This window comes from Eptatretus burgeri, chromosome 17, assembly GCF_056783735.1.
Source record: "Eptatretus burgeri isolate ZD-2024b chromosome 17, Ebu_testis_v1, whole genome shotgun sequence".
Classification (NCBI taxonomy): domain Eukaryota; kingdom Metazoa; phylum Chordata; class Myxini; order Myxiniformes; family Myxinidae; genus Eptatretus; species Eptatretus burgeri.
The window spans coordinates 27,824,961-27,838,584 of NC_140977.1; the positions used below are offsets into that span (position 1 = coordinate 27,824,961).

Below are 13,624 nucleotides of genomic sequence, written 5' to 3' on the forward strand. Positions count from 1 at the left end.
TCGTCGTGGGATGGACACTAAAATACCACCGATGAAAAAGTTTTACAACCCAGAAGTCCACTCACCAAGTAGGAAAAAGGTAGTTGTTCTCAACTCCGTCAATTAGTTATCATTCACAGCGGCTGATGTGTCTGAGTGGAGGTTTGGGGGTTTTGCTCAGGGTAGGATGTCCTGCAATTCCTTGCCCGTTCGTTTTGCTAGACAAAAAAAAATTGCATAAGCATCGGATTTGTTGCAGCATTTTATTCTGATACACTACATTAAACAGCAACCAAATCTTCATTCGAAGAACAGTGGTTTATCAAAACCATGCAAAACAACTGGGCTTCGTCACAACTGTATACAGGTAAATGAATCAACAATCATTTGACTTTTTTTTTTGTTTTTTGTTTTTTAGACATTTTCCAACGCAACCACATCTTTCGGTCATTTCAACATGTCGGCCGCGCACAGTGATTTGGTCGAAGCCATGCATGCGTGATTGTGTTTGGCTTATCAACCATCTCATGTCGCTCTGGTTCTCGAGTTGGAGTCATACCTGAACCGAAAAGCCCCCTACCTCCTCCACCCTCAACCAACCAAATTCCCCCTATCAATGGACCGCACAAGGGGGCAGTGTCATGGCTTTCCGGCCCTGCAATCTCGCAGCATCCCCTTGATGATTACCCTGTGTAGAAATACCACCTCGTTTCCCTTATCTCAAGCCAAGCTGTTTTCTCAATCCTATCCATCTCTGAGTTTAAGAACAATGGGAGGTAAATGTTAACCGAGTTCGGCATCTCAGGTCAGGCCCCAATCCGGAGAGCGAAGCGACGCTCCATTTTGGGTACGGTCAAGCAACTTGCAAAACCGCATCAATTTTATTTACTCGTTTATTTTGGCTGGGAAAAGGTGCCGAAGGACCGATGATGAAGATAAAGACAATTATGAATCAATTTCACCATTTACAAATAACCTCACGCAGAACACGGCAGCGAATTGTGAAGGTATTCATGAAAAGAGGAAGATGTGAAAGATTAACTACTACTACTCTCAAAATGAATGTTTATCGTCAATCAGACGATCTTCTCGATTAATGAGAATGGGAGGCCCAAATATCAGGATCGTCTGATCAAAAGACTCCGTGCATCGGATTGCTTAGTGTGAGGTGCATCCACCTTGGTGGCGATAATACAGAGCCAGTTAGGCTAGCAACCAAGCCGGCTAGTGTAAGGTTTGCGCCTAGGCCTGTAAGCCGGCCTAGTGTGACCTAACCAAGGCCTGCGGCCTACAGGCCTCTGTGCGAGGCCTAGGAGGTGCCGGATGAGGCTGCCAAAACGGTTGGTGCGGATGATAGGCTGCGGTCGCCTCCTACGTCCAACTGGCCAACCAACCCGCCTCATGAAACCACCGTAGCGCTTTTGTAATAGGCCAGGGGCTGGGCTTGGGGGTGGCGAAGAATGGATTGCTGAAGCTGCTGCAGCTGGTGGGATGGCTGAAAGTAAGTGTGGAAGCTGGTTCCAGGTGGCCAGTGGAGCACGCCGCATTGGCATCCATGGGCTTGAAAGGCCATTTGACTGAGAGTCAAGGGCTGGTGAAATGATATTGTCTCTCAGTTGGCGAACAACCTGAAATGGATGGAAAAAAAAGACTTGTTTGTTTTTGCTGAGTTTCAAAACAGTTATTAATTCTCCATAAAATTTGAAATCATATATCACTGCCTGCAGAAATTCTGCATAATGTAAAATGTGACCAAGTCCTCAAACCTCTCCTCCAAAGCCTCAACACCCCCATCCCCCCCCACTACAACTCCAACTCTCTGTTCTCCTGACCCTTTTCTTCTTCATGTCCTCAACCCTCCCCCTCCAAAGCCCAAGTCCTCAACCCCCTCCCCACCTTCCCAACCCCAAGTACTCAACCCTCCCCCCTCCAAAGCCTCAACCCTTCAACCTAACTCTTTCTACCCTCCCTCTTTTTTGAAGTCCTCAACCCTCCACCCAAAACCTCAAACTCCCTCTCCCAACTCCCTGCCCCCTCCCTGCCACCCCCAAACTCTGTCCTCCCCTCCCCACTTTGTTCTTCAATTTGTCAACCCCCCTTCAATTCGCCAGCAAATGCCTGAATGATTAAAACATGCCTGCGTTGTTTTCGACATTGTTCCTGTTCCGTTCATCAAGAACAATGTTAAAAGTGAATAACAATCAGGTCAGGTCAGGTATGGGAGCATATGCCAGAACAGCGCGTCGCTGCGTCCACTTTCCGCCGGTACTCCAGGGGCCTCCGTCTGGCCATCCCCCAGGCAGATGCCAGGCCCATCCCCATCTCCTTGAGATGATGGTCAACCTGCTGCAACCATGAGGCACGTGGTCGGCCCACTGGCCTCCTCCACTCATGAGACTCCCTCGCTGAGAGAATCTGGTGAGCAGGATCAGAGTCAGGAAAACGAGCCACATGTCCATACAGCCGCAACTGACGCTCACGGACTATGCAGGTAACAAATCTCATCCGGGTCTCTCTCAGCAACCGCTTGTTGGACACAAAATCCGACCAGCGATAGCCAAGGATTCTCCGAAGAGACCTGGTACCAAAGGAATTAAGTCTCCGTCTCAGATCCTTGGTCAGAGTCCAAGTCTCGCACCCATAGAGCAAGACGAAGTACCAAGGACCTGAAGACTTGGACTTTCGTCCTCCCGCACAGGTACCGGCAGCGCCACACCCCATGATCCAGTGAATCCATGACTCCCCAGGCCCGACCCAGACGTCTATTGACCTCTGACTCGCAGCCAGCAGAGACATGAATATCACTGCCAAGGTAAGTGAAACTCTCCACGACCTCAACATCCTCACCACAAACAGACACAGACCGGACAGCAGCATCCAAGATGTCACCGAAAGCCTGGATCTTAGTTTTGACCCAAGAAACCCGTAATCCCAATGGCTCCGACTCCTCATTCAGCACCTCGAGGGCCCCCAAGAGGATGTCTAAAGTCTCCGCAAAGATGACTGCATCATCTGCAAAATCAAGGTCCGAGATCTTGACATTGCCAAACGATGCACTGCAACTTGATCTCTCCGACATCCTCCCTAAAATCCAGTCCATACAAGTGCTGAAAAGTGTGGGGGCAAGTACACATCCCTGACGAACTCCAGTAACAACTGGAAATAAGTCAGAGATGGTACCACCACACTTCACAGCACTCTCAGTACCAGAGTAGAGTTCAGACATCAGATCGATCAGTTTTGGTGGCACCCCACGAAGACCAAGAATCCTCCAGAGGGCATCCCGATTCACTGAATCGAACGCTTTACAGAGATCAACATAGGCTGCAAGCAGCCCCTGCCGAAACTCTCGTCTGTGTTCGGTGAGGACACGAAGTGCAAGGATACGGTCAATCGTTGACCTCTTTGGTGTAAAGCCTGACTGCTCTGGACGCTGGTGCTCAAGCAGATGGTGGCGAACCCTATCGAGAATTATCCGAGCAAAGACCTTGCCCGGCACTGAGAGCAGCGTCACCCCTCGGTAGTTGTTGCAGTCTTGGCGATCACCCTTCCCTTTCCAGAGAGGGACAACAAGGCCCCTCTTCCAGTCAGTTGGGATGATGCCTGTGTTCCAGGCAGAGCACGAAACTGCATGCAACGACACTAGTGCAGCATTTCCACCAGCCTTGAGAAGTTCAGCATGGATGCCACAGATCCCTGGAGCTTTGCCCCGTTTCAACTGGTTCACCGCAGCCCGTGTTTCCACAAGCGAAGGTGGACCACAGTTGATTCAAGGGTCAGCAACAGGGATTGTAACACCCTTGACGTCCAACTTGACAGCTGGGGGATCAGCCTGGTACAACCGCTCAAAGTAACCGGCCCAGCGGGCCTTCACTTCAGACTCCTCTGTCAAGAGCCTACCACTCTCTGCTCTAACTGCAGTGCTCCGAGGGATGGGCTTGGATGAACGTAATGCACGAATTCCCCTGTAAGCGGGACGAGAATCACCTGTCCACAGGTGATGCTCTACCCCCTCACAGATTCCTCGCACATAGGCCTCCTTGTCCACCCTCAGTGCACGTACAGTTTTACGCCTCAGCTCCCTGAACAGCTCAGCTCTGCCATTCAGCCTGGCCCTGCGACTCTGGTCAATGGTATCCAGTGTCCCTTGAGAGACAAAATTCTTCTTTGCCCTGCGGTGAACTCCAAGACATCCACCGGCAACATCAAGGACGGTGGTCTTGAAGGCGCTCCACAACTCTTCAGGACCCCCCAAAGCACCCAGACCACCCAAGTGTCCACTCAGCCTGTTCGCAAACTCCTCAGCTACTCTCTCATCCCTGAGCTTGGCAACATCCAGCCGAGGCTGGGATGGTACCATTCTCCAGGATTTAAGGTGCAGCTTTAGAGTTGCTACAACAAGCCTGTGGTCAGTATTGAGGAACTGAGCACTCCGGTAGGCCCTGCAGTTCTGGATCATCCTCCAACGACCGTCAATGAGGACATGGTCAATCTCCTTTGCCACACCGCCAGCGTTGGAATACCAAGTCCAGCGATGAGCTTGTGGGCGCTGAAACCATGAACCAGCCACCCTAAGTCCATGACTTCTTGCAAAGTCAAGGAACTTTGTGCTATTCTGGTTCATAGTTCCTGACCCATGGGGACCAACACACACCTCATAACCATCCCTATCAGTTCCAGTCGATACATTGAAATCCCCCAAGACTAGAAGTGTATCTCGTCTGGGGCACTGATCAACCACAGACTCGAGTGTGGCGTAGAATGCATCCTTCACGGTGAGATCACTCGCCTCAGTCGGAGCATAAACAGAGACCAGGGAAATGACACCTAAGGAGTGACGAATCCTTAATCTCATAATACGCTCGTTGACCGGTGTTACCTCAATTATCATTGGGGTCAGCTTATTGGACACAGCTACAGCAACTCCTCGGGTATGGTAACCATCAGAGCGACCAGACCAATAGTAGGTGTAACCACCCACCATTATCTCACCGCAATCCGGTCTCCGAACCTCAGAGAGAGCTGCAATCCCGATGTCCAAACGCTTGAGCTCAGATGATAACAGAGACAGGTGATCATCCTCTCTTAGGGATAGGACATTCCAGGCACCCACCCGAAGGAACCGCCTCAGGTTAACCCAAGGAGACCGCCGTCTGGTGGACGACACCTCAGCACCACTCCGACACACTCTCCCGCAATCTGACCCAGGGAAGTTACCCCGTGGTTTCCCTCCTATCATCAAAGATTGGGGGTCCCGAAGGCTTTGCCCCAATCCCATCATCCGGTGAGCTGCCCTGCGAAGGGAAGCTGCACAGGAGGTACTCCCACAGAGTGGGTTTTCAGATTTTTTTGCGTTTTTGCATTTTGCGGAATGAAGGGTTTTACGGTGGCCGGAGTGCAAATCCTGCCACCAACCTCCTAATAAGAAGTGACCCAACTGCAGGAGGACGTCCACAGACACAGTTGGGCACTAGATATGGATGGCCGTTGGCTCACAAGGAGCTCCTCCGCCCTTTGACAGGTTTTGTTTTTAATCCTGCTGGGTGTCCATATCGAAACACCCTCCTCATCAGAAAACTTCGTGGGGAGACGGTTTAGTCGCCGACAACCCGACCATGGAACAGGTTAGTACAGGTTTACAAGGTACCTGTAGCAGGTCACAGATCTAACCTGACCTGACTCTAGAATAACGATGGAATATTACATTTCCAATCTCTTCCCAGTTTCTTCCCATTGTTAACAATATTCCTGTTTTTTTTTTTTCATTAAGAACAATGTTAAAATGAAATAAATAAATAAAATCAGGTTTCTTTCAAAATCACAAGAGACTGTCATCTAGTGATTCTTCAGTAAGCTGGAAGGGCACTCCACGACATCACGACGTCGCCAGATATGCATCCGCCAATATTATTCCATCATTATACATATTTGTACCAAGTTTGAATTAAATCCTTGAACCCAGATTCAAAATATTAAATAATTCTGGTTGCCAGACCATGTGTCCGAGCAGGTTGAAATTTAAAACACATATTTAAAATGTTTACGAGATCATAACTGTGACGTTTCACGTCAATTGAGGAAGCGGTTCAAGAGTAAGAATTTCCTAAATATTTTCGTTCAATCCAACATGACTGCCAGACCATGTGACCTATTAATTATTTCTGAACACTCTGATATCCCCAAGGCTTGGGGAACATGTGGGTGAAGTTTCCCATCGATCTGCCAAGCCGTTCTGGAAGAGATGATTTTTAAAGGTTTGAGGGTAAATCCAACATGGCTGCCAAATCATGTGATCTATGACGTCATAGTGCAAGACCTTTTTGTTCATCACGGAATGGCGATCGTACCTGTAAAGTTTTGCCTCAATCTGTTCAGCCATTTCGGAGAAGATTTTTTTAAGGTTTTATGTCAAAAACATTATGGCTGCTGAACCACGTGACCGATGCCGTCATCTTTTTCCCCAATTACAATTTAGCCCGAGATGACCCTCAACATTGTTCATACTGATCGGATAAAGCGTTTGATGTATGCAATTATGATGTCATAACGTAGCCACCTATGACATCATCAAAATAATCACATGTTTCCCATGGGGGAGTACTTCACATTTGCCAAGTTTAATTTTTTTTCCATGGAGTGATTTCAGAGGTACAGAGGTTTAAAGTTTTTCCTTTTTTTCCAACAAGGCTGCCATAACACGTGACCTATGACGTCATAATTATCATAAATACAATTCTACATCAGTAGTCGCATGTATGGTGAAAATTTCGTCTGAATCGGATAAGCGGTTGCGGAGAATAGAGTGAAAATTAGCTTGGACGTACAAATGGATGGACGGACAACCTGAAAACAAAATGCCTCCGGCGACTTCGTCACCGGTTATGTAAAAGTGGTTATGTAAAAGTGGTTATGTAAAAGTGGTTATGTAAAAGTGGTGATGTAAAAGTGGTTTTGTAAGTTGACAGATAAAAAAAAGAAAACATATAAGACCATTCATGATGGAAAAAAATGAATTACAATCGGAATCTCCTTGAACAAAGACCTGTATAATGATGTGGGTTTTATGGTAGTTGAGTAGTTGAGAAAATCGTTGGAGAGACAGAGAAGCAAATGAACAAACAAACAAAGAAAGACGTCCTGCATAGCACGATACCTGAAAAATCCATAAAACGAATGTAACCTAAAGCATAATTGGTGGCTGATTTCAATCAACCACCAATTAACCAAGTGGTCTTTCTGTCTTTTACGATTTCCTCGCCAGCCTCACCCCTCTGCTCTTGCTCTGTGTGAGATATGTCCCCCCCCTCCCCCCCATATTTCCGCAGGGAACTCAAGGTCTGCCAGCAACCCCCTTCTGGTAAAACTACCAAAATCAAGAATCACTGCTCACCTTCATTCTTTCATTCCTCTTTTTTTTCATCTTTGGAACAAACCCCCACACTCTTCAATCCCCATCTTCCCTCTCGGTCTTCAAAACAGCTGTTCACCACCATCTTTTATCTTTCCCCGTCAAAAGCCATGATCTTTTCTACCCCCGCTAATCCACCCCAAACCCACTGCCTTCAAATTCCCTGCTTTCCTTCCTGAAAGTGCCTGAAATGTCCATCTTGTTTAGCCTGTGTACCCCGCCCCATCGCTCTCCCTTCTAGCGATCTCCTCATGTCTCTGTTCCCCACTGTTTTTTCCTTCCCTCTCCCACCCTCTTGTCTCCTGCTCCCCTTGTTGTACATTCTGTGTGTGAGCTCTCATATGAGCCTCGACAGTGCATTAAAAATTAAATATGCAAATCCTCTTGAAATTTCAAGTCAATCGGATGAAAATTGTGGATTTTAGAAAGTTCACCTAATTTGTTGACCTTTGGCCTATGTTGACCTTTTGGTCTTTGTTAACCACAAAAATAATTGACTGGTTGAATAATTCAGTGACCTGAAATTTTAATCCTCTGGCTTTCAAATTTCAAGTCAATCGGATGAAAATTGAGAAGTTTAGAAATGTCACCGAAGTTGACCTTTGGCCTATATTGACCTTTTGACCGATGTTGAATAACAAACTAATATACGGTTGAACTCAATGAACAAATATGCAAATCCTCTTCAAATTTCAATTCAATTGGATGAAAATTGCCGATTTTAGAAACTTGGCCTATGTTGACCTTTTGGAGTATGTCGATCTCAAAAATAATTGGTGGTTGAATTCAGGACTTGAAATGTAAATTCTCTTCAAATTTCTCGTCAATTGGGAGCAAATGAAGATTTTATAAATTTGATAATGATTTTGACCTTTAGCCGATGTTGACCTTTTGACCTCAAAAACACGAGGCTTCTTGCTTATTATGAACACTACAATGTGGTGAAGTTTTGTGAAGATCGGTTTAAAATTGTGACCTGTAGACGATTGATATACAAACAGAGAGACAGACAAACATAATTTTATTAAACACACACATACACATATACACACACTAACACGGGATAACAGTTAAACACACACATATACATATACACACAGTAACACGGGATAACAGTTAAACACACACATATACATATACACACACTAACACGGGATAACAGTTAAACACACACATACACATATACACACAATAACACGAGATAACAGTTAAACACACACATACACATATACACACAATAACACGAGATAACAGTTAAACACACACATACACACACTAACACGGGATAACAGTTAAACACACAAATACACACAATAACACGAGATAACAGTTAAACACACACATACACATATACAATAACACGAGATAACAGTTAAACACACACATACACATATACACACACTAACACGGGATAACAGTTAAACACACACATACACATATACACACATTAACACAGGATAACAGTTAAACACACACATACACATATACACACACTAACACGGGATAACAGTTAAACACACACATACACATATACACACACTAACACGGGATAACAGTTAAACACACACATACACATATACACACAATAACACGGGATAACAGTTAAACACACACATACACATATACACACACTAACACGGGATAACAGTTAAACACACACATACACATATACACACACTAACACGGGATAACAGTTAAACACACACATACACACATACACACAATAACACGGGATAACAGTTAAACACACACATACACATATACACACACTAACACGGGATAACAGTTAAACACACACATACACATATACACACAATAACACGGGATAACAGTTAAACACACACATACACATATACACACACTAACACGGGATAACAGTTAAACACACACATACACACATACACACAATAACACGGGATAACAGTTAAACACACATACACATATACACACAATAACACGAGATAACAGTTAAACACACACATACACACAATAACACGAGATAACAGTTAAACACACACATACACATATACACACACTAACACGGGATAACAGTTAAACACACACATACACATATACACACACTAACACGGGATAACAGTTAAACACACACATACACACATACACACACTAACACGGGATAACAGTTAAACACACATATACATATACAGGTTGTCGGCGACTAAACCGTCTCCCCCACCAGGTTTTCTGGTGAGGAGGGTGTTTCGATATGGACACCCAGCAGGATTAAAAACAAAACCTGTCAAAGGGCGGAGGAGCTCCTTGTGAGCCAACGGCCATCCATATCTAGTGCCCAACTGTGTCTGCGGACGTCCTCCTGCAGTTGGGTCACTTCTTATTAGGAGGTTGGTGGCAGGATTTGCACTCCGGCCACCGTAAAACCCTTCATTCCGCAAAACGCAAAAACGCAAAAAAATCTGAAAACCCACTCCGTGGGAGTACCTCCTGTGCAGCTTCCCTTCGCAGGGCAGCTCACCGGATGATGGGATTGGGGCAAAGCCTTCGGGACCCCCAATCTTTGATAGGAGGGAAACCACGGGGTAACATCCCTGGGTCAGATTGCGGGAGAGTGTGTCGGAGTGGTGCTGAAGTGTCGTCCACCAGACGGCGGTCTCCTTGGGTTAACCTGAGGCGGTCCCTTCGGGTGGGTGCCTGGAATGTCCTACCCCTAAGAGAGGATGATCACCTGTCTCTGTTATCATCTGAGCTCAAGCGTTTGGACATCGGGATTGCAGCTCTCTCTGAGGTTCGGAGACCGGATTGCGGCGAGATAATGGTGGGTGGTTACACCTACTATTGGTCTGGTCGCTCTGATGGTTACCATACCCAAGGAGTTGCTGTAGCTGTGTCCAATAAGCTGACCCCAATGATAATTGAGGTAACACCAGTCAACGAGCGTATTATGAGATTAAGGATTCGTCACTCCTTAGGTGTCATTTCCCTGGTCTCTGTTTATGCTCCGACTGAGGCGAGTGATCTCACCGTGAAGGATGCATTCTACGCCACACTCGAGTCTGTGGTTGATCAGTGCCCCAGACGAGATACACTTCTAGTCTTGGGGGATTTCAATGCATCGACTGGAACTGATAGGGATGGTTATGAGGTGTGTGTTGGTCCCCATGGGTCAGGAACTATGAACCAGAATAGCACTAAGTTCCTTGACTTTGCAAGAAGTCATGGACTTAGGGTGGCTTGTTCATGGTTTCAGCGCCCACAAGCTCATCGCTGGACTTGGTATTCCAACGCTGGCGGTGTGGCAAAGGAGATTGACCATGTCCTCATTGACGGTCGTTGGAGGATGATCCAGAACTGCAGGGTCTACCGGAGTGCTCAGTTCCTCAATACTGACCACAGGCTTGTTGTAGCAACTCTAAAGCTGCACCTTAAATCCTGGAGAATGGTACCATCCCAGCCTAGGCTGGATGTTGGCAAGCTCAGGGATGAGAGAGTAGCTGAGGAGTTTGCAAACAGGCTGAGTGGACACTTGGGGGGTCTGGGTGCTTTGTGGGTCCTGAAGAGTTGTGGAGCGCCTTCAAGACCACCGTCCTTGATGTTGCCGGTGGATGCCTTGGAGCTCACCGCAGGGCAAAGAAGAATTTTGTCTCTCAAGGGACACTGGATACCATTGACCAGAGTCGCAGGGCCAGGCTGAATGGCAGAGCTGAGCTGTTCAGGGAGCTGAGGCGTAAAACTGTACGTGCACTGAGGGTGGACAAGGAGGCCTATGTGCGAGGAATCTGTGAGGGGTAGAGCATCACCTGTGGACAGGTGATTCTCGTCCCGCTTACAGGGGAATTCGCGCATTACGTTCATCCAAGCCCATCCCTCGGAGCACTACAGTTCGAGCAGAGAGTGGTAGGCTCTTGACAGAGGAGTCTGAAGTGAAGGCCCGCTGGGCCGGTTACTTTGAGCGGTTGTACCAGGCTGATCCCCCAACTGTCGAGTTGGACGTCAAGGGTGTTACAATCCCTGTTGCTGACCCTCGAATCAACTGTGGTCCACCTACGCTTGTGGAAACACGGGCTGCGGTGAACCAGTTGAAACGGGGCAAAGCTCCAGGGATCTGTGGCATCCATGCCGAACTTCTCAAGGCTGGTGGAAATGCTGCACTCGTGTCATTGCATGCAGTTTTGTGCTCTGCCTGGAACACAGGCATCATCCCAACTGACTGGAAGAGGGGCCTTGTTGTCCCTCTCTGGAAAGGGAAGGGTGATCGCCAAGACTGCAACAACTACCGAGGGGTGACGCTGCTCTCAGTGCTGGGCAAGGTCTTTGCTCGGATAATTCTCGATAGGGTTCGCCATCATCTGCTTGAGCACCAGCGTCCAGAGCAGTCAGGCTTTACACCAAAGAGGTCAACGATTGACCGTATCCTTGCACTTCGTGTCCTCACCGAACACAGACGAGAGTTTCGGCAGGGGCTGCTTGCAGCCTATGTTGATCTCTGTAAAGCGTTCGATTCAGTGAATCGGGACGTCCTCTGGAGGATTCTTGGTCTTCGTGGGGTGCCACCAAAACTGATCGATCTGATGTCTGAACTCTACTCTGGTACTGAGAGTGCTGTGAAGTGTGGTGGTACCATCTCTGACTTATTTCCAGTTGTTACTGGAGTTCGTCAGGGATGTGTACTTGCTCCCACACTTTTCAGCACTTGTATGGACTGGATTTTAGGGAGGATGTCGGAGAGATCAAGTTGCGGTGCGTCATTTGGGAATGTCAAGATCTCGGACCTTGACTTTGCAGATGATGCAGTCATCTTTGCGGAGACTTTAGACATCCTCTTGGGGGCCCTCGAGGTGCTGAATGAGGAGTCGGAGCCGTTGGGATTACGGGTTTCTTGGGTCAAAACTAAGATCCAGGCTTTCGGTGACATCTTGGATGCTGCTGTCCTGTCTGTGTCTGTTTGTGGTGAGGATGTTGAGGTCGTGGAGAGATTCACTTACCTTGGTAGTGATATTCATGTCTCTGCTGGCTGCGAGTCAGAGGTCAATAGACGTCTGGGTCGGGCCTGGGGAGTCATGGACTCACTGGATCATGGGGTGTGGCGCTGCCGGTACCTGTGCGGGAGGACGAAAGTCCGAGTCTTCAGGTCCTTGGTACTTCCAGTCTTGCTCTATGGGTGCGAGACTTGGACTCTGACCAAGGATCTGAGACGGAGACTTAATTCCTTTGGTACCAGGTCTCTTCGGAGAATCCTTGGCTATCGCTGGTCGGATTTTGTGTCCAACGAGCGGTTGCTGAGAGAGACTCGGATGAGATTTGTTACCTGCATAGTCCGTGAGCGTCAGTTGCGGCTGTATGGACATGTGGCTCGTTTTCCTGACGCTGATCCTGCTCACCAGATTCTCTCAGCGAGGGAGTCTCATGAGTGGAGGAGGCCAGTGGGTCGACCACGTGCCTCATGGTTGCAACAGGTTGACCATCATCTCAAGGAGATGGGGATGGGCCTGGCATCTGCCTGGGGGATGGCCAGACGGAGGCCCCTGGAGTACCGGCGGAAAGTGGACGCAGCGACGCGCTGTTCTGGCACATGCTCCCATACCTGACCTGACCTGATACATATACACACAATAACACGAGATAACAGTTAAACACACACATACACACACTAACACGGGATAACAGTTAAACACACACATACACACACTAACACGGGATAACAGTTAAACCCAAACATACATATAATATCATGGAGTCGACACAACTGATGACGTCACGGAATCTATTTTGGTTAAAAACGTTTCGTTCGAGTTAGTGATATGAAACACCTCTGTGTGTCAAACTCAAACGGTTTGTTTTATAACGAAACTTGAACATGATCATTGTCCACCTGGTGCCTTCTTGTGGAGGTGTTCGGTGTTCGCTGAGGTTTTGTACAAATTGATGAATTGCTCGTTTTTTGAGATTTTTTTTCCTCTCCCATGAATGCAGAGTGTGCAGACAGACGGCTTTCTGTCCGTTCTTCGAGACTTCGGAGAGAGAGGGCTCGGATAAAGCGGCTTCGTCTGTTTAAACAATACGAGAGCTGAACTTGAATGAAGAAACAATTGTTTCACGGACCAGTGGATCGTGATGCGAGGTGACAATTGGAACTTGACGAAGGTTCGTTGTTCGGTCCTCGTGGAGGATCTCACAGTCTTACTCACGTTGTTCTTCTTGTGGACTGTTTTGTTTCACATCCTACAGTTTTCATCCAAACTTCCTGAAACTTGGCATACA

The 13,624-nt window shown here is 47.3% G+C and overlaps 1 long non-coding RNA gene across 1 annotated transcript in view; it reads right to left on the reverse strand.

The window, feature by feature from the left end:
- Positions 1-228: 228 nt before the first annotated feature.
- LOC147009624 (uncharacterized) overlaps positions 229-13,624 on the reverse strand; it is a 133,877-nt gene continuing 120,481 nt past the window's right edge. The window contains exon 3 of the long non-coding RNA XR_015052793.1: positions 229-1,607. This is a non-coding gene — a long non-coding RNA (uncharacterized LOC147009624). The remainder of the gene's footprint in view (positions 1,608-13,624) is intronic.